At 52.3% G+C, this 24699-nt stretch overlaps 1 protein-coding gene across 1 annotated transcript in view; it reads right to left on the minus strand.

Annotated features, from left to right (window-relative positions):
• The window catches only part of LOC132836749 (calpain-3-like), a 64761-nt gene that overhangs the window by 7388 nt on the left and 32674 nt on the right, over positions 1-24699 (minus strand). The gene's annotated exons all lie outside the window — the stretch shown is intronic.

The raw sequence follows: 24699 nt of genomic DNA on the forward strand, positions 1-24699 counted from the left end.
CCTCTCTCTCCATGGATGCTGCCAGACGTGCTGTGTTTCTCCAACACTTTGTTGTCTTTTCAAATTTCTGACATTCAGAATATTTTGTTTTTATTCAATACATTTTCTGGCTAGCATCAGAAAAATAAACATTAAATTGCTGAATTGTTTAAAAAAAATTGGTTCATTAATCAAGAGCTGAGAAACAACTTTATTCCTAGCCTTTCTTAATGGGTGGCTCAGCAGTTAACACTGCTACCTCACAGCACCAGGGACCTGGGTTCGATTCCCACATTGTGTGACTGTCTGTGTGGAGTTTGCACATCCTCCCCGTGTCTGCGTGGGTTTCCACGTAGGTAAGGTGGATTGGCCGTGCTCAATTGCCCATAGTGTGAGATGCATTAGTCAGAAGTAAATATAGGGTAGGAGAATGGGTCTGGGTGGGTTATTCTTTGGGAGGGTCGGTGTGGACCTGTTGGGCCGAAGGGCCTGTTTCACAACTGTAGGGAATCTAATCTAATCTAATGGACTCCACTATAATCTCTTCATAAGCCCTGAGAGACATGGAGCCACACAGCACAGAAACAGACTCCTTGGTCCACCATAACTACGCAGAACAACACTGGACTTTAGAATTAAAAAATGGAGCTTAATAAATGGCATTAACAACTTAGGAGTATTGAAACAATATTCTCTGCCCTGATCAGATGTTGATTGAGACCTGATAACACTCATCTGCCTAACCCATAAATTCAGCTTATCTTGAAGTCTATATCAAAATTCAGACAAGATACAGAGAGCTTTAGAAACTGGGCAGTCATTACAATCGATCGTTGTTCTTTGTCAGAGCCCTGTATGTCAGCCTTGGCTCAGTAGGTAGCACATATTTCTGAATCAAAAAGCTCCTGGTTCAAGTCACACTGCAAGGCTTTTTTTATTATCCTCTCTTGGGGATTTCGGTGTCACTGGCCTGACCAACATTTATTGCCCATTCTTAGTTGCCTCTTGACAAGGTGGTGATTAGATTAGATTAGACTTACAGTGTGGAAACAGGCCCTTCGGCCCAACAAGTCCACACCGACCCGCTGAAGCGCAACCCACCCATACCCCTACATTAACCCCTTACCTAACACTACAGGCAATTTAGCATGGCCAATTCACCTGACCCGCACATCTTTGGACTGTGGGAGGAAACCGGAGCACCCGGAGGAAACCCACGCAGACACGGGGAGAACGTGCAAACTCCACACAGTCAGTCGCCTGAGTCCGGAATTGAACCCGGGTCTCAGGCGCTGTGAGGCAGCAGTGCTAACCACTGTGCCACCGTGCCACCCACATGCCACCATGCCACCCACTGCCACCGTGCCACCGTGATGAGCTGCCCTGCTGAACTGCTGCAGTCCATGTGATGTAAGCAGACCCACAATACTGTTGAGGGCATGAGTTCTATGAATTTGACTGAGCAAAAGTGAAAGAACGGCGATATATTTCCAAGTCAGGACAGTGAGAGGCTTGGACGGGAAGTCGCACATGGTGGTGTTCTTATGTATCTGCTGCCCTTGCCCGAAACAGAAGTGGTTGTGGGTTTGGAAGGTGCTGTCTAAGGGTTTTTGGTGAATGTCTGCTGGGGAACTTTTAGATGGTACACACTGCTGCTACTGAGTGGCGGTGGTGTAGTGGATACTTGTGAATGTAGTGTCATTCAAGCGAGGCTGCTTTGTTTTGGATGGTGTCAAGCTTATTGACTGTTTTTGGAGTTGTAGTCATCCAAGCAAGTGGGGAATATTCCATCACACTCCTTGGACAGACCTTGGAGAGTCAGGAGGTGAATTACTCACTGCAGGATTCTGGCCTGTATGTTGCCACTCCATTTATATGACAAACACAGCTTGAGCACAAAAATCAAAGCTAACTCTTTAGTGCAGCTCTGCAGTGATGAAAAAGGATAGACCAGATCTAAAAGTTGACGCTCTAAATTGGAGAAAGGCCAAATTTGACGGGATTAGGCAAGAATGTTCAAAAACTGATTGGAGGCATATGTTCACAGGTAAAGGGATGGCTGGAAAATGGGAAGTCTTCAGAAATAAGATAACAAGAATCCAGAGAAAGTATATTCCTGTCAGGATGAAAGGGAAGGCCGGTAGGTATAGGGAATGCTGGAAATTGAGAGTTTGGTTAAGAAAAAGAAGGAAGCATATGTCAGGAATAAACAGGAGAGATCAAATGAATCCTTAGAAGAATACAAAGAAAGTAGGAGGAGTATACTTAAGAGGGAAATCAGGAGGGCAAAACGGGGACATGAGATAGCTTTGGCAAATAGAATTAAGGAGAATCCAAAGGGTTTTCACAAATATATTAAGAACAAAGGAAGAGGATAGGGCCCCTCAAAGATCAGCAAGGCGGCCTTTTGTGTGGAGCCACAGAAAATAGTGGAGATACTAAATGAATATTTTGCATCAGTATTTACTGTGGAAAAGGATATGGAAGATATAGACTGTAGGGAAATAGATGGTGACACCTTGCAAAATGTCCAGATTACAGAGGAGGAAGTGCTGGATGTCTTGAAACGGTTAAAAGTGGATGAATCCCCAGGACCTGATCAGGTGTACCCGAGAACTCTGTGGGAAGCTAGGGAAGTAATTACTGGGCCTCTTGCTCAGATATTTGCATCATTGATAGTCACAGGTGAGGTGCCGGAAGACTGGAGGTTGGCAAACGTGGTGCCACTGTTTAAGAAGGGCGGTAAAGGCAAGCCAGGGAACTATAGACCGATGGGCCTGACCTCAGTGGTGGTCAAGTTGTTGGAGGGAATCCTGAGGGACAGGATGTACATGTATTTGGAAAGGCAAGGACTGATTTGGGATAGTCAACATGGCTTTGTGCGTGGGAAATCATGTCTCACAAACTTGATTGAGTTTTTTGAAGAAGTAACAAAGAAGATTGATGAGGGCAGAGCAGTAGATGTGATCTATATGGAATTCAGTAAGGCGTTCAACAAGGTTCCCCATGGATTAGCAATGTTAGATCTCATGGAATACAGGGAGAACTAGCCATTTGGATATAGAACTGGCTCAAAGGTAGAAGACAGAGGGTGGTGGTGGAGGGTTGTTTTTCAGACTGGAGGCCTGTGACCAGTGGAGTGCCACATGGATTGGTGCTGGGCTCTCTACTTTCTGTCATTTTCATAAATGATTTTGATGCGAGTATAAGAGGTACAGTTAGTATGTTTGCAGATGACACCAAAATTGGAGGTGTCGTGGACAGCGAAGAGGGTGACCTCAGATTACTAGGTAAAAACAATGACTGCAGATGCTGGAAACCAGATTTTGGATTATGGTGCTGGAAGAGCACAGCAGTTCAGGCAGCATCCGAGGAGCAGGAAAATCAATGTTTTGGGCAAAAGTCCTTCATCAGGAATAAAGGCAGTGAGCCTGAAGCGTGGAGAGATAAGCTAGAGGAGGGTGGGGGTGGGGAGAAAGTAGCATAGAGTACAATAGGTGAGTGGGGGAGGGGATGAAGGTGATAGGTCAGGGAGGAGGATGGAGTGGATAGGTGGAAAAGGAGATAGGCAGGTAGGACAAGTCATGGGGACAGTGCTGAGCTGGAATTTGGAACTAGGGTGAGGTGGGGGAAGGGGAAATGAGGAAACTGTTGAAGTCCACATTGATGCCCTGGGGTTGAAGTGTTCCGAGGCGGAAGATGAGGAATTCTTCCTCCAGGCGTCTGGTGGTGAGGGAGTGGCGGTGAAGGAGGCCCAGGACCTCCATGTCCTCGGCAGAGTGGGAGGGGGAGTTGAAATGTTGGGCCACAGGGCGGTGTGGTTGATTGGTGCGGGTATCCCGGAGATGTTCCCTAATCTGGACCAGATGGGCCAATGGGCTGAGAAGTGGCAGATGGAGTTTAATTCAGATAAATGCAAGGTGCTGCATTTTGGGAAAGCAAATCTTAGCAGGACTTATACACTTAATGGTAAGGTCCTAGTTGCTGAATAAAGAGACCTTGGAGTGCAGGTTCATAGCTCCTTGAAAGTGGAGTCGCACGTAGCTAGGATAGTGAAGAAGGTGATTGCTATGCTTTCCTTTATTGGTCAGTGTATTGAGTACAGCAGTTGGGAGGCTATGTTGAGGCTGTACAGGACATTGGTTAGGTCACTGTTGGAACATTGCGTGCAATTCTGGTCTCCTTCAGATCGGAAAGATGTTGTGAAACTTGAAAGGGTTCAGAAAAGATTTACAAGGATGTTGCCAGGGTTGGAGGATCTGAGCTACAGGGAGAGGCTGAACAGGCTGGGGCTGTTTTTCCTGGAGCATCAGAGGCTGAGGGGTGACCTTATAGAGGTTTACAAAATTATGAGGGGCATGGATAGGATAAACAGACAAAGTCTGTTCCTGGGGTTGGGGAGTCCAGAACTAGAGGGCACAGATTTAGGGTGAGAGGGGAAGGATATAAAAGAGACCTAAGGGACAACGTTTTCATGCAGAGGGTGGTACGTGTATGGAATGAGCTGCCAGTGGAGTGGTGGAGGCTGGTACAATTGCAACATTTAAGAGGCATTGGAAGGGTATATGAATAGGAAGGGTTTGGAGGGATATGGGCAGGGTGCTGGCAGGTGGGACTAGATTGGGTTGGGATATCTGGTCAGCATGGACGGGTTGGACCGAAGGGTCTGTTTCCATGCTGTACATCTCTATGACTCTAAATATTATGCTGTCAGAGAGTGTTGTCTTTCAGATGAGTTGCTGAATTGAGACCCCATCTGTCTGCTCGGGTGGACGTAAAGCATCATGAGGCATTGCCTCAGAGCACAGTAAGGAAATGTTCCCTGGTATCCTGGCCAATATTTATCCCTTAATCAACATCAGAAAACATCAGAAAACAACAGATTATTTGGTGCATCATCACATTGCTGTCTCATATACCACAACAAGCATAACACTTCAAAAAATAATTAATTGGCTGTAACATCTTTGGGATATCCAGTGATTGTGAAAGGTGCTACAAAAATTCAGTATTTCTTTACATCAAACAACGTTGTTCTCTAGAGTTCACTGGTTGTCTTACAATATGATCAGATTTACGCACAATATTCATATCACATCAACTGAAGAGAGATTTCCTTTTCTATCCCATTTATAATTGTAAACACCAATTAGGTTGAAAGTTTGGCAAATGCTTCCTGCTATTCCCCAGGCCACAGAATGATGTGCTCAAGACTGAGAATCCTCAGCAAGTATTGGAACTAGAAGACACAGTTTTGATCTAGTACATTCCACCAAGCCACTCTCATACAGAATGCTTTCAAACCATTCAGGATACACACCAGAAAATTGCCGGAAATGCAAAGCAAGTCAGTCACCATCTGATAGGTGGATGGTCTGAGCGAGATTATACATCAGTGGTTCCACCCAAAGCACTAATTCATCTTATCTCTTTTCAATGCTGATTCACTTGCTGAGTATTTCCAGTACTTTCTGATATGGTTTTGCATTTCCGCCATTTGCAGCTTTTCTTTCTTAATCTCTTTTCTAAAGCATTCGGCTTTCTGACATTTTCTTAGTGTCCAACAACCGCATTTGTAAGTCAGAGATGGCATGAGAAGCTAGGTGAGGGGTCACATGTTTTCGGTGAGAAATTAAATTAAAGGCCTACTTGCTTCTTCCAGGTTTTAGGGAGATATTAAAGAGTTTGCAATGGATTGCAAAGAGGTGAGAGTTAAGGAAGAGAGATGTACATTTCCACAGGGATTGACATGATCTCAGGACATCCTGAAGCATTTTACAGCCAATGAGGTACTTTATGAAGTGCACTCCCTGCTGGCATGGAGAAATCTGGCAAATTAATTTGATTTATTTATTGTCACGTGTATTTTGTTATATAATACAGTAAAGAGTGTTGTATACTGTCACCACTCTCTGCCGCCACATTAAAACACAGAGAAATAAACCAAAATGTAGAATATAAACACAGAAGAATAAAGAAAAATGGTTCAACTTTATGGTCCTTCTTTTTAAGGGCTCCACCAGGGACCATGGGTCTGATGGCCAGGCATGAGTCACTTCACCGTGCCGCCATCACTGGAATCAGTCACCCGTTGTCTGGGGCCAGCTCACCTCCACTGACACCCCGGCCACTATGAATCTTGCTGCACTTCGCCAATGGCAGAAGTGCCAGGTACCACACCAGCCCAAACTCGACTCTGGGCTACCATGAGTCTGCTTCAGGTCCACCTGCCGATGCTGCCACTGCCAATGCTGCAGTGTCTTGTACTGAGCTCAAACTCACCTCTACAAATCTGCCCTGGAAGCAGACACCGTCAGGAACCCAAACTTGCCTCTCTCGCAGCAGCCATGAGTGGGCGCTAAGACCTTGTCATCAATGCACCCAAGCTCTCGCTGATGCTGCCGCCATGTGTCCATGCTGGGTCTACGTACTGACCGTCAAGAGTCGCACTGGGCCTATTTACTGACTGCCATGGGTCCACGCTGGACATATTTACTGACCGCCACCAGTCTGCACTGGGCCTATTTACTGCCCGCCACCAGTCTGCACTGGGCCTATTTACTGACCGTCTTCAGACTGTGCTGGACATATTTACTGACCGCCACCAGACTGCGCTGGGCCTATTTACTGACCGCCATGAGTCTGCGCTGGGCCTATTTAGACCACCATGCATCCACACTGGGCCTATTTACTGACTGCCATCAGACTGCTATGTCTATTTACTAATCACCACCAGACTGCGCTGGACCGATGTACTGATCGCCATGAACCCATGCTGGGCCTATGCACTGATCACCATGAGTCTGTGCTGGGCCTATTTACTGACCGCCACCAGACTGTGCTGGGCCTATTTACTGACCGCCATGAGTCCATGCTGGGCCTATTTGCCAACTGCCACGGATCTGCACTGGACCTATTTACTGACCGCCACCAGGCCACGCTGGGCCTATTTACTGACTGCCATGGATCCAAGCTGGACCTATGTACTGATCGCCATGAGACCATGCTGGGCCTATGTATTGATCACCACGAGGCTGTGCTGGGCCTATGTATTGATCACCACAAGCCTGTACTGGGCCTATTTACTGACCGCCACCAGACTGCGCTGGGCCTCTTTACTGACCGCCTTGAGACTGCTTTAGGTCTATTTACTGACCGCCACCAGACTGCGCTAGATCTATTTACTGACCGCCACCAGGCCACGCTGGGCTTATTTACTGACTGCCACCAGACTGAACTGGGTCTATATACTGACTGCCACCAGTTTGCGCTGGGTCTATTTACTGATCGCTACCAGACTGCACTGGGCCTATTTACTGACCGCCTCCAGTCTATGCTGGGCCTATTTACTGACTGCCACCAGTCCACGCTGGGCCTATTTACTGACCGTCACCAGTTCGTGCTGGGTCTATTTACTGACCGTTACCAGACTGCACTGGGCCTATATACTGACTGCCAGCAGACTGCGCTGGGTCTATTTACTGACTGCCACCAGCCCAGGCTGGGCCTATGTACTGACCACTACCAGACTGCCCTGGGTCTATTTACTGACCGCCACCAGACTGCACTGGGTCTATTTAATGACTGCTAGCAGTCCATGCTGGGCTCATTTACTGACCACCATTAGTTCACGCTTGGGCCTATTTACTGACTGCCACCAGACTGTGCTGGGTCTATTTACTGATTGCAACCAGACTGCGCTGTGTCTATTTACTGACCGCCACCAGACTGCGCTGTGTCTATTTACTGATTGCAACCAGACTGCGCTGGGCCTATTTACTGACCGCCACCAGACTGCACTGGGCCTATTTACTGATTGCAACCAGACTCCACTGGGCCTATTTACTGACCGCCACCAGACTGCACTGGGCCTATTTACTGACTGCCACCAGTCCACGCTGGGCCTATTTACTGACCGCCACCAGACTGCGATGGGTCTATTTACTGACCGCCATCAGACTGCACTGGGCGTATTTACTGACCGCCACCAGACTGCACTGGGCCTATTTACTGACTGCCACCAGTCCACGCTGGGCCAATTAACTGACCGCCACCAGACTGCGCTGGGCCTATTTACTGACCGCCACCAGACTGCGCTGGGTCTATTTACTGACCGCCACCAGACTGTGCTGGGTCTATTTACTGACCGCCACCAGACTGTGCTGGGTCTACTTGCTGCCGCCACCAGATTGCGCTGGGCCTATTTACTGACTGCCATCAGACTGTGCTGGGTCTATGTACTGACTGCCACTAGTCTGTGCTGGGTCTATTTACTGACCGCCATCAGACTGCCCTGGGTCTATTTACTGACTGCCACCAGACTGCACTGGGCCTATTTACTGACCGCCACCAGACTGCACTGGGCCTATTTACTGACTGCCACCAGTCCACGCTGGGCCAATTAACTGACCGCCACCAGACTGCGCTGGGCCTATTTACTGACCGCCACCAGACTGCGCTGGGTCTATTTACTGACCGCCACCAGACTGCACTGGGCCTATTTACTGACCGCCACCAGACTGCACTGGGTCTATTTACTGACCGCCACTAGTCTGTGCTGGGTCTATTTACTGACCGCTACCAGACTGCACTGGGCCTATTTACTGACCGCCACCAGACTGTGCTGGGTCTATTTACTGACCGCCACTAGTCTGTGCTGGGTCTATTTACTGACCGCTACCAGACTGCGATGGGCCTATTTACTGACCGCCACCAGACTGTGCTGGGTCGATTTACTGACCGCCACTAGTCTGTGCTGGGTCTATTTACTGACCACCACCAGATGCACTGGGCCTATTTACTGACCACCACCAGACTGCACTGGGTCTATTTACTGACCACCACCAGACTGCAATGGGCCTATTTACTGACCACCACCAGACTGCGATGGGTCTATTTACTGACCGCCACCAGACTGCGCTCGGTCTATTTACTGACCGCTACCAGACTGCACTGGGCCTATTTACTGACCGCCACCAGACTGCACTGGGCCTATTTACTGACCACCACCAGACTGTGCTGGGTCTATTTACTGACCGCCACCAGACTGCACTGGGCCTATTTACTGACCGCCACCAGACTGCACTGGGCCTATTTACTGACCGCTACCAGACTGCGCTGGGCCTATTTACTGACCGCCACCAGACTGCGATGGGCCTATTTTCTGACCGCCACCAGACTGCACTGGGCCTATTTACTGACTGCCACCAGACTGCGATGGGCCAATTTACTGACCGCCACCAGACTGCGATAAGCCTATTTACTGTCCGCCACCAGACTGCACTGGGCCTATTTACTGACTGCTACCAGACTGCACTGGGCCTATTTACTGACCGCCACCAGACTGCGCTGGGCCTATTTACTGACCACCACCAGACTGCTCTGGGCCTATTTACTGACCGCCACCAGACTGCTCTGGGCCTATTTACTGACCGCCACCAGACTGCGATGGGCCTATTTACTGACCGCCACCAGACTGCACTGGGCCTATTTACTGACTGCTACCAGACTGCACTGGGCCTATTTACTGACCGCCACCAGACTGCGATGGGCCTATTTACTGACTGCCACCAGACTGCGATGGGCCTATTTACTGACTGCCACCAGACTGCACTGGGCTTATTTACTGACCACCACCAGACTGCGATGGGCCTATTTACTGACTGCCACCAGACCGCACTGGTCCTATTTACTGACCGCCACCAGACTGCACTGGCCCTATTTACTGACCGCCACCAGACTGCGCTGGGTCTATTTACTGACCGCCACCAGACTGCACTGGGCCTATTTACTGACCGCCACCAGACTGCGATGGGCCTATTTACTGACTGCCACCAGACTGCGATGGGCCTATTTACTGACCACCACCAGACTGCACTGGGCTTATTTACTGACCGCCACCAGACTGCGATGGGCCTATTTACTGACTGCCACCAGACCGCACTGGTCCTATTTACTGACCGCCACCAGACTGCACTGGCCCTATTTACTGACCGCCACCAGACTGCGCTGGGTCTATTTACTGACCGCCACCAGACTGCACTGGGCCTATTTACCGACCGCCACCAGACTGCGATGGGCCTATTTACTGACCGCCACCAGACTGCGATGGGCCTATTTACTGACCGCCACCAGACTGCGATGGGCCTATTTACTGACTGCCACCAGACTGCACTGGGCCTATTTACTGACTGCTACCAGACTGCACTGGGCCTATTTACTGACCGCCACCAGACTGCACTGGGCCTATTTACTGACCGCCACCAGACTGCGATGGGCCTATTTACTGACTGCCACCAGACTGCACTGGGCCTATTTACTGACTGCTACCAGACTGCACTGGGCCTATTTACTGACCGCCACCAGACTGCACTGGGTCTATTTACTGACCGCTACCAGTTTGCACTGGGCCTATTTACTGACCGCCACCAGACTGCGATGGGCCTATTTACTGACCGTCACCAGACTGCACTGGGTCTATTTACTGACCGCCACCAGACTGCACTGGGCCTATTTACTGACTGCTACCAGACTGCACTGGGTCTATTTACTGACCGCCACCAGACTGCACTGGGTCTATTTACTGACCGCCACCAGACTGCCATGGGCCTATTTACTGACCGCTACCAGACTGCACTGGGTCTATTTACTGACCGCCACCAGACTGCCATGGGCCTATTTACTGACCACTACCAGACTGCGCTGGGTCTATTTACTGACCGCCACCAGACTGCCATGGGCCTATTTACTGACTGCTACCAGACTGCGCTGGGTCTATTTACTGACCGCCACCAGACTGCTCTGGGCCTATTTACTGTCCGCCACCAGACTGCACTGGGCCTATTTACTGCACGCCACCAGACTGCGCTGGGCCTATTTACTGACCACCACCAGACTGCACTGGGCTTATTTACTGACCGCCACCAGACTGCGATGGGCCTATTTACTGACCGCCACCAGACTGCACTGGGCCTATTTACTGCACGCCACCAGACTGCGCTGGGTCTATTTACTGACCGCCACCAGACTGCACTGAGCCTATTTACTGCCCGCCACCAGACTGCCATGGGCCTATTTACTGACCACCACCAGACTGCACTGGGCTTATTTACTGACCGCCACCAGACTGCGATGGGCCTATTTACTGACCGCCACCAGACTGCACTGGGCCTATTTACTGCACGCCACCAGACTGCGCTGGGTCTATTTACTGACCGCCACCAGACTGCGCTGGGTCTATTTACTGACTGCTACCAGACTGCACTGGGTCTATTTACTGATCGCCACCAGACTGCCCTGGGCCTATTTACTGACCGCTACCAGACTGCCCTGGGCCTATTTACTGACCGCTACCAGACTGCGCTGGGTCTATTTACTGACCGCCACCAGACTGCTCTGGGCCTATTTACTGACCGCCACCAGACTGCGATGGGCCTATTTACTGACTGCCACCAGACTGCACTGGGCCTATTTACTGACTGCCACCAGACTGCGATGGGCCTATTTACTGACCGCCACCAGACTGCGCTGGGTCTATTTACTGACCGCCACCAGACTGCGATGGGCCTATTTACTGACCGCCACCAGACTGCACTGGCCCTATTTACTGACCGCCACCAGACTGCGCTGGGTCTATTTACTGACCGCCACCAGACTGCACTGGGCCTATTTACCGACAGCCACCAGACTGCGATGGGCCTATTTACTGACCGCCACCAGACTGCACTGGGTCTATTTACTGACCGCCACCAGACTGCACTGGGCCTATTTACTGACCGCCACCAGACTGCGATGGGCCTATTTACTGACTGCCACCAGACTGCACTGGGCCTATTTACTGACTGCTACCAGACTGCACTGGGCCTATTTACTGACCGCCACCAGACTGCACTGGGTCTATTTACTGACCGCTACCAGTTTGCACTGGGCCTATTTACTGACCGCCACCAGACTGCGATGGGCCTATTTACTGACCGTCACCAGACTGCACTGGGTCTATTTACTGACCGCCACCAGACTGCACTGGGCCTATTTACTGACTGCTACCAGACTGCACTGGGTCTATTTACTGACCGCCACCAGACTGCACTGGGTCTATTTACTGACCGCCACCAGACTGCCATGGGCCTATTTACTGACCGCTACCAGACTGCACTGGGTCTATTTACTGACCGCCACCAGACTGCCATGGGCCTATTTACTGACCACTACCAGACTGCGCTGGGTCTATTTACTGACCGCCACCAGACTGCCATGGGCCTATTTACTGACCGCTACCAGACTGCGCTGGGTCTATTTACTGACCGCCACCAGACTGCTCTGGGCCTATTTACTGTCCGCCACCAGACTGCAATGGGCCTATTTACTGACTGCTACCAGACTGCGCTGGGCCTATTTACTGACCGCCACCAGACTGCACTGGGCCTATTTACTGACCGCCACCAGACTGCAATGGGCTTATTTACTGACCGCCACCAGACTGCACTGGGCCTATTTACTGACCGCCACCAGACTGCGATGGGCCTATTTACTAACCGCCGCCAGACTGCACTGGGCCTATTTACTGACCGCCACCAGACTGCGATGGGCCTATTTACTGACCGCCACCAGACTGCGATGGGCCCATTTACTGACCGCCACCAGACTGCGCTGGGTCTATTTACTGACCGCCACCAGACTGCGATGGGACTATTTACTGACCGCCACCAGACTGCGATGGGACTATTTACTGACCACCACCAGACTGCACTGGGCTTATTTACTGACCGCCACCAGACTGCGATGGGCCTATTTACTGACCGCCACCAGACTGCACTGGGCCTATTTACTGCACGCCACCAGACTGCGCTGGGTCTATTTACTGACCGCCACCAGACTGCGCTGGGTCTATTTACTGACCGCCACCAGACTGCACTGGGCCTATTTACCGACCGCCACCAGACTGCGCTGGGCCTATTTACTGACCGCCATCAGACTGCACTGGGCCTATTTACTGACTGCTACCAGACTGCACTGGGCCTATTTACTGACCGCCACCAGACTGCACTGGGTCTATTTACTGACCGCTACCAGACTGCACTGGGCTTATTTACTGACCGCCACCAGACTGCGATGGGCCTATTTACTGACTGCTACCAGACTGCACTGGGTCTATTTACTGATCGCCACCAGACTGCCCTGGGCCTATTTACTGACCGCTACCAGACTGCCCTGGGCCTATTTACTGACCGCTACCAGACTGCGCTGGGTCTATTTACTGACCGCCACCAGACTGCTCTGGGCCTATTTACTGACCGCCACCAGACTGCAATGGGCCTATTTACTGACCGCCACCAGACTGCACTGGGCCTATTTACTGACCGCCACCAGACTGCACTGGCCTATTTACTGACCGTTACCAGACTGCGATGGGCCTATTTACTGACTGCTACCAGACTGCGCTGGGCCTATTTACTGACCGCCACCAGACTGCAATGGGCCTATTTACTGACTGCTACCAGACTGCGATGGGCCTATTTACTGACCGCCACCAGACTGCACTGGGCCTATTTACTGACCGTCACCAGACTGCGATGGGCCTATTTACTGACCACTACCAGACTGCGATGGGTCTATTTACTGACCGCCACCAGACAGCGCTGGGTCTATTTACTGACCGCCACCAGACTGTGCTGGGTCTACTTGCTGCCGCCACCAGATTGCGCTGGGCCTATTTACTGACTGCCACCAGACTGTGCTGGGTCTATTTACTGACCGCCACTAGTCTGTGCTGGGTCTATTTACTGACCACCACCAGATGCACTGGGCCTATTTACTGACCACCACCAGACTGCACTGGGCCTATTTACTGACCGCCACCAGACTGCACTGGGCCTATTTACTGACCGTCACCAGACTGCGATGGGCCTATTTACTGACCACTACCAGACTGCGATGGGTCTATTTACTGACCGCCACCAGACTGCAATGGGCCTATTTACTGACTGCTACCAGACTGCGATGGGCCTATTTACTGACCGCCACCAGACTGCACTGGGCCTATTTACTGACCGTCACCAGACTGCGATGGGCCTATTTACTGACCACTACCAGACTGCGATGGGTCTATTTACTGACCGCCACCAGACTGTGTTGGGTCTATTTACTGACCGCCACCAGACTGTGCTGGGTCTACTTGCTGCCGCCACCAGATTGCGCTGGGCCTATTTACTGACTGCCACCAGACTGTGCTGGGTCTATTTACTGACCGCCACTAGTCTGTGCTGGGTCTATTTACTGACCACCACCAGATGCACTGGGCCTATTTACTGACCACCACCAGACTGCACTGGGCCTATTTACTGACCGCCACCAGACTGCACTGGGCCTATTTACTGACCGTCACCAGACTGCGATGGGCCTATTTACTGACCACTACCAGACTGCGATGGGTCTATTTACTGACCGCCACCAGACTGCGCTGGGTCTATTTACTGACCGCCACCAGACTGCGATGGGCCTATTTACTGACCGCCACCAGACTGTGCTGGGTCTATTTACTGACCGCCACCAGACTGTGCTGGGTCTACTTGCTGCCGCCACCAGATTGCGCTGGGCCTATTTACTGACTGCCACCAGACTGTGCTGGGTCTATTTACTGACCGCCACTAGTCTGTGCTGGGTCTATTTACTGACCACCACCAGATGCACTGGGCCTATTTACTGACCACCACCAGACTGCACTGGGCCTATTTACTGACCGCCACCAGACTGCACTGGGCCTATTTACTGACCGCCATCAGACTGCACTGGGCCTATTTACTGACTGCTACCAGACTGCACTGGGCCTATTTACTGACCGCCATCAGACTGCACTGGGCCTATTTACTGACTGCTACCAGACTGCACTGGGCCTATTTACTGACCGCCACCAGACTGCACTGGGTCTATTTACTGACCGCTACCAGACTGCACTGGGCTTATTTACTGACCGCCACCAGACTGCGATGGGCCTATTTACTGACTGCTACCAGACTGCACTGGGTCTATTTACTGATCGCCACCAGACTGCCCTGGGCCTATTTACTGACCGCTACCATACTGCCCTGGGCCTATTTACTGACCGCTACCAGACTGCGCTGGGTCTATTTACTGACCGCCACCAGACTGCTCTGGGCCTATTTACTGACCGCCACCAGACTGCAATGGGCCTATTTACTGACCGCCACCAGACTGCACTGGGCCTATTTACTGACCACCACCAGACTGCTCTGGGCCTATTTACTGACCGCCACCAGACTGCACTGGCCTATTTACTGACCGTTACCAGACTGCGATGGGCCTATTTACTGACTGCTACCAGACTGCGCTGGGCCTATTTACTGACCGCCACCAGACTGCAATGGGCCTATTTACTGACTGCTACCAGACTGCGATGGGCCTATTTACTGACCGCCACCAGACTGCACTGGGCCTATTTACTGACCGTCACCAGACTGCGATGGGCCTATTTACTGACCACTACCAGACTGCGATGGGTCTATTTACTGACCGCCACCAGACAGCGCTGGGTCTATTTACTGACCGCCACCAGACTGTGCTGGGTCTACTTGCTGCCGCCACCAGATTGCGCTGGGCCTATTTACTGACTGCCACCAGACTGTGCTGGGTCTATTTACTGACCGCCACTAGTCTGTGCTGGGTCTATTTACTGACCACCACCAGATGCACTGGGCCTATTTACTGACCTCCACCAGACTGCACTGGGCCTATTTACTGACCGCCACCAGACTGCACTGGGCCTATTTACTGACCGTCACCAGACTGCGATGGGCCTATTTACTGACCACTACCAGACTGCGATGGGTCTATTTACTGACCGCCACCAGACTGCAATGGGCCTATTTACTGACTGCTACCAGACTGCGATGGGCCTATTTACTGACCGCCACCAGACTGCACTGGGCCTATTTACTGACCGTCACCAGACTGCGATGGGCCTATTTACTGACCACTACCAGACTGCGATGGGTCTATTTACTGACCGCCACCAGACTGTGTTGGGTCTATTTACTGACCGCCACCAGACTGTGCTGGGTCTACTTGCTGCCGCCACCAGATTGCGCTGGGCCTATTTACTGACTGCCACCAGACTGTGCTGGGTCTATTTACTGACCGCCACTAGTCTGTGCTGGGTCTATTTACTGACCACCACCAGATGCACTGGGCCTATTTACTGACCACCACCAGACTGCACTGGGCCTATTTACTGACCGCCACCAGACTGCACTGGGCCTATTTACTGACCGTCACCAGACTGCGATGGGCCTATTTACTGACCACTACCAGACTGCGATGGGTCTATTTACTGACCGCCACCAGACTGCGCTGGGTCTATTTACTGACCGCCACCAGACTGCGATGGGCCTATTTACTGACCGCCACCAGACTGTGCTGGGTCTATTTACTGACCGCCACCAGACTGTGCTGGGTCTACTTGCTGCCGCCACCAGATTGCGCTGGGCCTATTTACTGACTGCCACCAGACTGTGCTGGGTCTATTTACTGACCGCCACTAGTCTGTGCTGGGTCTATTTACTGACCACCACCAGATGCACTGGGCCTATTTACTGACCACCACCAGACTGCACTGGGCCTATTTACTGACCGCCACCAGACTGCACTGGGCCTATTTACTGACCGCCACCAGACTGTGCTGGGTCTATTTACTGACCGCCACCAGACTGCACTGGGCCTATTTACTGACCGCTACCAGACTGCGCTGGGCCTATTTACTGACCGCTACCAGACTGCACTGGGCTAATTTACTGACCGCCACCAGACTGCAATGGGCCTATTTACTGACCGCCACCAGACTGCACTGCGCCTATTTACTGACCGCCACCAGATTCCGATGGGCGTATTTACTGACCGCCACCAGACTGCACTGGGCCTATTTACTGACCGCTACCAGACTGCACTGGGCTTATTTACTGACCGCCACCAGACTGCACTGGGCCTATTTACTGACCGCCACCAGACTGCGATGGGCCTATTTACTGACCGCCACCAGACTGCACTGGGCCTATTTACTGACCGCCACCAGACTGCACTGGCCCTATTTACTGACTGCTACCAGACTGCACTGGGCCTATTTACTGACTACTACCAGACTGCACTGGGCCTATTTACTGACCGCCACCAGACTGCGATGGGCCTATTTACTGACTACTACCAGACTGCACTGGGCCTATTTACTGACCGCCACCAGACTGCGATGGGCCTATTTACTGACTGCCACCAGACTGCACTGGGCCTATTTACTGACTACTACCAGACTGCACTGGGCCTATTTACTGACCGCCACCAGACTGCACTGGGCCTATTTACTGACCGCCACCAGACTGCGCTGGGTCTATTTACTGACCGCCACCAGACTGCGATGGGCCTATTTACTGACCGCCACCAGACTGCACTGGGCCTATTTACTGACCGCCACCAGACTGCGATGGGCCTATTTACTGACCGCCACCAGACTGCGCTGGGTCTATTTACTGACCGCCACCAGACTGCGATGGGCCTATTTACTGACCGCCACCAGACTGCGATGGGCCTATTTACTGACTGCTACCAGACTGCACTGGTCCTATTTACTGCACGCCACCAGACTGCACTGGGCCTATTTGCTGCACGCCACCAGACTGCACTGGGTCTATTTACTGACCGCCACCAAACTGCGCTGGGTCTATTTACTGACCGCCACCAGACTGCACTGGGCCTATTTACCGACCGCCACCAGACTGCGCTGGGCCTATTTACTGACCGCCACCAGACTGCGATGGGCCTATTTACTGACTGCCACCAGACTGCACTGGGTCTATTTACTGACCGCCACCAGACTGCCCTGGGCCTATTTACTGACTGCCACCAGACTGCGATGGGCCTATTTACTGACCGCCACCAGACTGCACTGGGTCTATTTACTGACCGCTACCAGACTGCACTGGGCCTATTTACTGACCGCCACCAGACTGCACTGGGTCTATTTACTGACCGCCACCAGACTGCACTGGGCCTATTTACTGACTGCTACCAGACTGGACTGGGTCTATTTACTGACCGCTTCCAGACTGCACTGGGCCTATTTACTGACCGCCACCAGACTGCACTGGGTCTATTTACTGACCGCTACCAGACTGCACTGGGCCTATTTACTGACTGCCACCAGACTGCCCTGGGTCTATTTACTCACCGCCACCAGACTGCCATGGGCCTATTTACTGACCGCCACCAGACTGCGCTGGTCCTATTTACTGACCGCCACCAGACTGCGATGGGCCTATTTACTGACCGCTACCAGACTGCGATGGGCCTATTTACTGACCGCCACCAGACTGCACTGGGCCTATTTACTGACCGTCACCAGACTGCGATGGGCCTATTTACTGACCGCCACCAGACTGCACTGGGCCTATTTACTGACCGCCACCAGACTGCACTGGGCCTATTTACTGACCGCCACCAGACTGCACTGGCCCTATTTACTGACTGCTACCAGACTGCACTGGGCCTATTTACTGACTACTACCAGACTGCACTGGGCCTATTTACTGACCGCCACCAGACTGCGATGGGCCTATTTACTAACTACTACCAGACTGCACTGGGCCTATTTACTGACCGCCACCAGACTGCGATGGGCCTATTTACTGACTGCCACCAGACTGCACTGGGCCTATTTACTGACTACTACCAGACTGCACTGGGCCTATTTACTGACCGCCACCAGACTCCGATGGGCCTATTTACTGACCGCCACCAGACTGCACTGGGCCTATTTACTGACTACTACCAGACTGCACTGGGCCTATTTACTGACCGCCACCAGACTGCGATGGGCCTATTTACTGACCGCCACCGGACTGCGCTGGGCCTATTTACTGACCGCCACCAGACTGCGATGGGCCTATTTACTGACCGCTACCAGACTGCGATGGGCCTATTTACTGACCGCCACCAGACTGCACTGGGCCTATTTACTGACCGCCACCAGACTGCGATGGGCCTATTTACTGACCGCCACCAGACTGCACTGGGCCTATTTACTGACCGCCACCAGACTGCACTGGCCCTATTTACTGACTGCTACCAGACTGCACTGGGCCTATTTACTGACTACTACCAGACTGCTCTGGGCCTATTTACTGACCGCCACCAGACTGCGATGGGCCTATTTACTGACTACTACCAGACTGCACTGGGCCTATTTACTGACCGCCACCAGACTGCGATGGGCCTATTTACTGACTGCCACCAGACTGCACTGGGCCTATTTACTGACCGTCACCAGACTGCGATGGGCCTATTTACTGACCACTACCAGACTGCGATGGGTCTATTTACTGACCGCCACCAGACTGTGTTGGGTCTATTTACTGACCGCCACCAGACTGTGCTGGGTCTACTTGCTGCCGCCACCAGATTGCGCTGGGCCTATTTACTGACTGCCACCAGACTGTGCTGGGTCTATTTACTGACCGCCACTAGTCTGTGCTGGGTCTATTTACTGACCACCACCAGATGCACTGGGCCTATTTACTGACCACCACCAGACTGCACTGGGCCTATTTACTGACCGCCACCAGACTGCACTGGGCCTATTTACTGACCGTCACCAGACTGCGATGGGCCTATTTACTGACCACTACCAGACTGCGATGGGTCTATTTACTGACCGCCACCAGACTGCGCTGGGCCTATTTACTGACCGCCACCAGACTGCGATGGGCCTATTTACTGACCGCCACCAGACTGTGCTGGGTCTATTTACTGACCGCCACCAGACTGTGCTGGGTCTACTTGCTGCCGCCACCAGATTGCGCTGGGCCTATTTACTGACTGCCACCAGACTGTGCTGGGTCTATTTACTGACCGCCACTAGTCTGTGCTGGGTCTATTTACTGACCACCACCAGATGCACTGGGCCTATTTACTGACCACCACCAGACTGCACTGGGCCTATTTACTGACCGCCACCAGACTGCACTGGGCCTATTTACTGACCGCCACCAGACTGTGCTGGGTCTATTTACTGACCGCCACCAGACTGCACTGGGCCTATTTACTGACCGCTACCAGACTGCGCTGGGCCTATTTACTGACCGCTACCAGACTGCACTGGGCTAATTTACTGACCGCCACCAGACTGCAATGGGCCTATTTACTGACCGCCACCAGACTGCACTGCGCCTATTTACTGACCGCCACCAGATTCCGATGGGCGTATTTACTGACCGCCACCAGACTGCACTGGGCCTATTTACTGACCGCTACCAGACTGCACTGGGCTTATTTACTGACCGCCACCAGACTGCACTGGGCCTATTTACTGACCGCCACCAGACTGCGATGGGCCTATTTACTGACCGCCACCAGACTGCACTGGGCCTATTTACTGACCGCCACCAGACTGCACTGGCCCTATTTACTGACTGCTACCAGACTGCACTGGGCCTATTTACTGACTACTACCAGACTGCACTGGGCCTATTTACTGACCGCCACCAGACTGCGATGGGCCTATTTACTGACTACTACCAGACTGCACTGGGCCTATTTACTGACCGCCACCAGACTGTGATGGGCCTATTTACTGACTGCCACCAGACTGCACTGGGCCTATTTACTGACTACTACCAGACTGCACTGGGCCTATTTACTGACCGCCACCAGACTGCACTGGGCCTATTTACTGACCGCCACCAGACTGCGCTGGGTCTATTTACTGACCGCCACCAGACTGCGATGGGCCTATTTACTGACCGCCACCAGACTGCACTGGGCCTATTTACTGACCGCCACCAGACTGCGATGGGCCTATTTACTGACCGCCACCAGACTGCGCTGGGTCTATTTACTGACCGCCACCAGACTGCGATGGGCCTATTTACTGACCGCCACCAGACTGCGATGGGCCTATTTACTGACTGCTACCAGACTGCACTGGTCCTATTTACTGCACGCCACCAGACTGCACTGGGCCTATTTGCTGCACGCCACCAGACTGCACTGGGTCTATTTACTGACCGCCACCAAACTGCGCTGGGTGTATTTACTGACCGCCACCAGACTGCACTGGGCCTATTTACCGACCGCCACCAGACTGCGCTGGGCCTATTTACTGACCGCCACCAGACTGCGATGGGCCTATTTACTGACTGCCACCAGACTGCACTGGGTCTATTTACTGACCGCCACCAGACTGCCCTGGGCCTATTTACTGACTGCCACCAGACTGCGATGGGCCTATTTACTGACCGCCACCAGACTGCACTGGGTCTATTTACTGACCGCTACCAGACTGCACTGGGCCTATTTACTGACCGCCACCAGACTGCACTGGGTCTATTTACTGACCGCCACCAGACTGCACTGGGCCTATTTACTGACTGCTACCAGACTGGACTGGGTCTATTTACTGACCGCTTCCAGACTGCACTGGGCCTATTTACTGACCGCCACCAGACTGCACTGGGTCTATTTACTGACCGCTACCAGACTGCACTGGGCCTATTTACTGACTGCCACCAGACTGCCCTGGGTCTATTTACTCACCGCCACCAGACTGCCATGGGCCTATTTACTGACCGCCACCAGACTGCGCTGGTCCTATTTACTGACCGCCACCAGACTGCGATGGGCCTATTTACTGACCGCTACCAGACTGCGATGGGCCTATTTACTGACCGCCACCAGACTGCACTGGGCCTATTTACTGACCGTCACCAGACTGCGATGGGCCTATTTACTGACCGCCACCAGACTGCACTGGGCCTATTTACTGACCGCCACCAGACTGCACTGGGCCTATTTACTGACTGCTACCAGACTGCACTGGGCCTATTTACTGACTACTACCAGACTGCACTGGGCCTATTTACTGACCGCCACCAGACTGCGATGGGCCTATTTACTAACTACTACCAGACTGCACTGGGCCTATTTACTGACCGCCACCAGACTGCGATGGGCCTATTTACTGACTGCCACCAGACTGCACTGGGCCTATTTACTGACTACTACCAGACTGCACTGGGCCTATTTACTGACCGCCACCAGACTCCGATGGGCCTATTTACTGACCGCCACCAGACTGCACTGGGCCTATTTACTGACTACTACCAGACTGCACTGGGCCTATTTACTGACCGCCACCAGACTGCGATGGGCCTATTTACTGACCGCCACCGGACTGCGCTGGGCCTATTTACTGACCGCCACCAGACTGCGATGGGCCTATTTACTGACCGCTACCAGACTGCGATGGGCCTATTTACTGACCGCCACCAGACTGCACTGGGCCTATTTACTGACCGCCACCAGACTGCGATGGGCCTATTTACTGACCGCCACCAGACTGCACTGGGCCTATTTACTGACCGCCACCAGACTGCACTGGCCCTATTTACTGACTGCTACCAGACTGCACTGGGCCTATTTACTGACTACTACCAGACTGCTCTGGGCCTATTTACTGACCGCCACCAGACTGCGATGGGCCTATTTACTGACTACTACCAGACTGCACTGGGCCTATTTACTGACCGCCACCAGACTGCGATGGGCCTATTTACTGACTGCCACCAGACTGCACTGGGCCTATTTACTGACTACTACCAGACTGCACTGGGCCTATTTACTGACCGCCACCAGACTGCGATGGGCCTATTTACTGACCGCCACCAGACTGCGCTGGGTCTATTTACTGACCGCCACCAGACTGCGATGGGCCTATTTACTGACCGCCACCAGACTGCACTGGGCCTATTTACTGACCGCCACCAGACTGCGATGGGCCTATTTACTGACCGCCACCAGACTGCGCTGGGTCTATTTACTGACCGCCACCAGACTGCGATGGGCCTATTTACTGACCGCCACCAGACTGCGATGGGCCTATTTACTGACTGCTACCAGACTGCACTGGTCCTATTTACTGCACGCCACCAGGCTGCGATGGGCCTATTTGCTGCACGCCACCAGACTGCATTGGGTCTATTTACTGACCGCCACCAGACTGCGCTGGGTCTATTTACTGACCGCCACCAGACTGCACTGGGCCTATTTACCGACCGCCACCAGACTGCGCTGGGCCTATTTACTGACCGCCACCAGACTGCGATGGGTCTATTTACTGACCGCCACCAGACTGCACTGGGCCTATTTACTGACTGCTACCAGACTGGACTGGGTCTATTTACTGACCGCTTCCAGACTGCACTGGGCCTATTTACTGACCGCCACCAGACTGCACTGGGCGTATTTGCTGCACGCCACCAGACTGCACTGGGTCTATTTACTGACCGCCACCAGACTGCACTGGTCCTATTTACTGCACGCCACCAGACTGCACTGGGCCTATTTGCTGCACGCCACCAGACTGCACTGGGTCTATTTACTGACCGCCACCAGACTGCGCTGGGTCTATTTACTGACCGCCACCAGACTGCACTGGGCCTATTTACTGACTGCTACCAGACTGGACTGGGTCTATTTACTGACCGCTTCCAGACTGCACTGGGCCTATTTACTGACCGCCACCAGACTGCACTGGGTCTATTTACTGACCGCTACCAGACTGCACTGGGCCTATTTACTGACTGCCACCAGACTGCCCTGGGTCTATTTACTCACCGCCACCAGACTGCCCTGGGCCTATTTAATGACCGCTACCAGACTGCGCTGGGTCTATTTACTGACCGCCACCAGACTGCTCTGGGCCTATTTACTGACCGCCACCAGACTGCGATGGGCCTATTTACTGACCGCTACCAGACTGCGATGGGCCTATTTACTGACCGCCACCAGACTGCACTGGGCCTATTTACTGACCGTCACCAGACTGCGATGGGCCTATTTACTGACCGCCACCAGACTGCGCTGGGTCTATTTACTGACTGCTACCAGACTGCACTGGGCCTATTTACTGACCGTCACCAGACTGCGATGGGCCTATTTACTGACCGCCACCAGACTGCGATGGGCCTATTTACTGACTGCCACCAGACTGTGCTGGGTCTACTTGCTGCCGCCAGTGCCGACGCCGCCAGTTCCCGAGCTCTTCAGGCAAGTAAAATAAAAGAAAGAAAACAAGAAAAAAGAAAAACAAAAGCAGACAGAGCAGACAAGCCCTAGGCTCAGAAATCCTACGCCACTGCCTTTTCACCAGAAGATTGCACACTGCCAAGTCCCACAAACAGCCATGTGATAATGACCAGATGAACTGGTGGTATTCGTTGAGCAATAAATATTGGACATGACACAAGACAGAACTTCCTTCTCTTCTGCAAAATAGTGGAGTGGCCAGATGATATTTTACATTCACCCAAAAGGCCAGTCAGGGATAAATGATAGATCCTGTGACACTGCAGCACTCCATCAATACTGGACTGAAGACTCAACCCAAAGTGATGTGCGAGTGAAGAATCATTGCATCATAAAAATAATTATTCAAAGTGTTTTCAGACATTGCACTGAAACAAGGAGAACATAATTCAAAGTATTTTCAACACCAATCCTTCAAAATACTCTCTTTAAACTGAGTTGCAGCTAAGTCAGCTCCTTAAGTCACAAGGTTTGTGGGTTCAAGTCTTACTTTAGGATCTCAGCGACTGACAATGATACTCAATTGTGGCTGTCTTCCCCTAGTTAAACTTCCCCAACCAGAGACTGGACTTTGTAGCT

The sequence above is a fragment of the Hemiscyllium ocellatum genome, chromosome 47 (assembly GCF_020745735.1).
Source record: "Hemiscyllium ocellatum isolate sHemOce1 chromosome 47, sHemOce1.pat.X.cur, whole genome shotgun sequence".
Lineage (NCBI taxonomy): Eukaryota > Metazoa > Chordata > Chondrichthyes > Orectolobiformes > Hemiscylliidae > Hemiscyllium > Hemiscyllium ocellatum.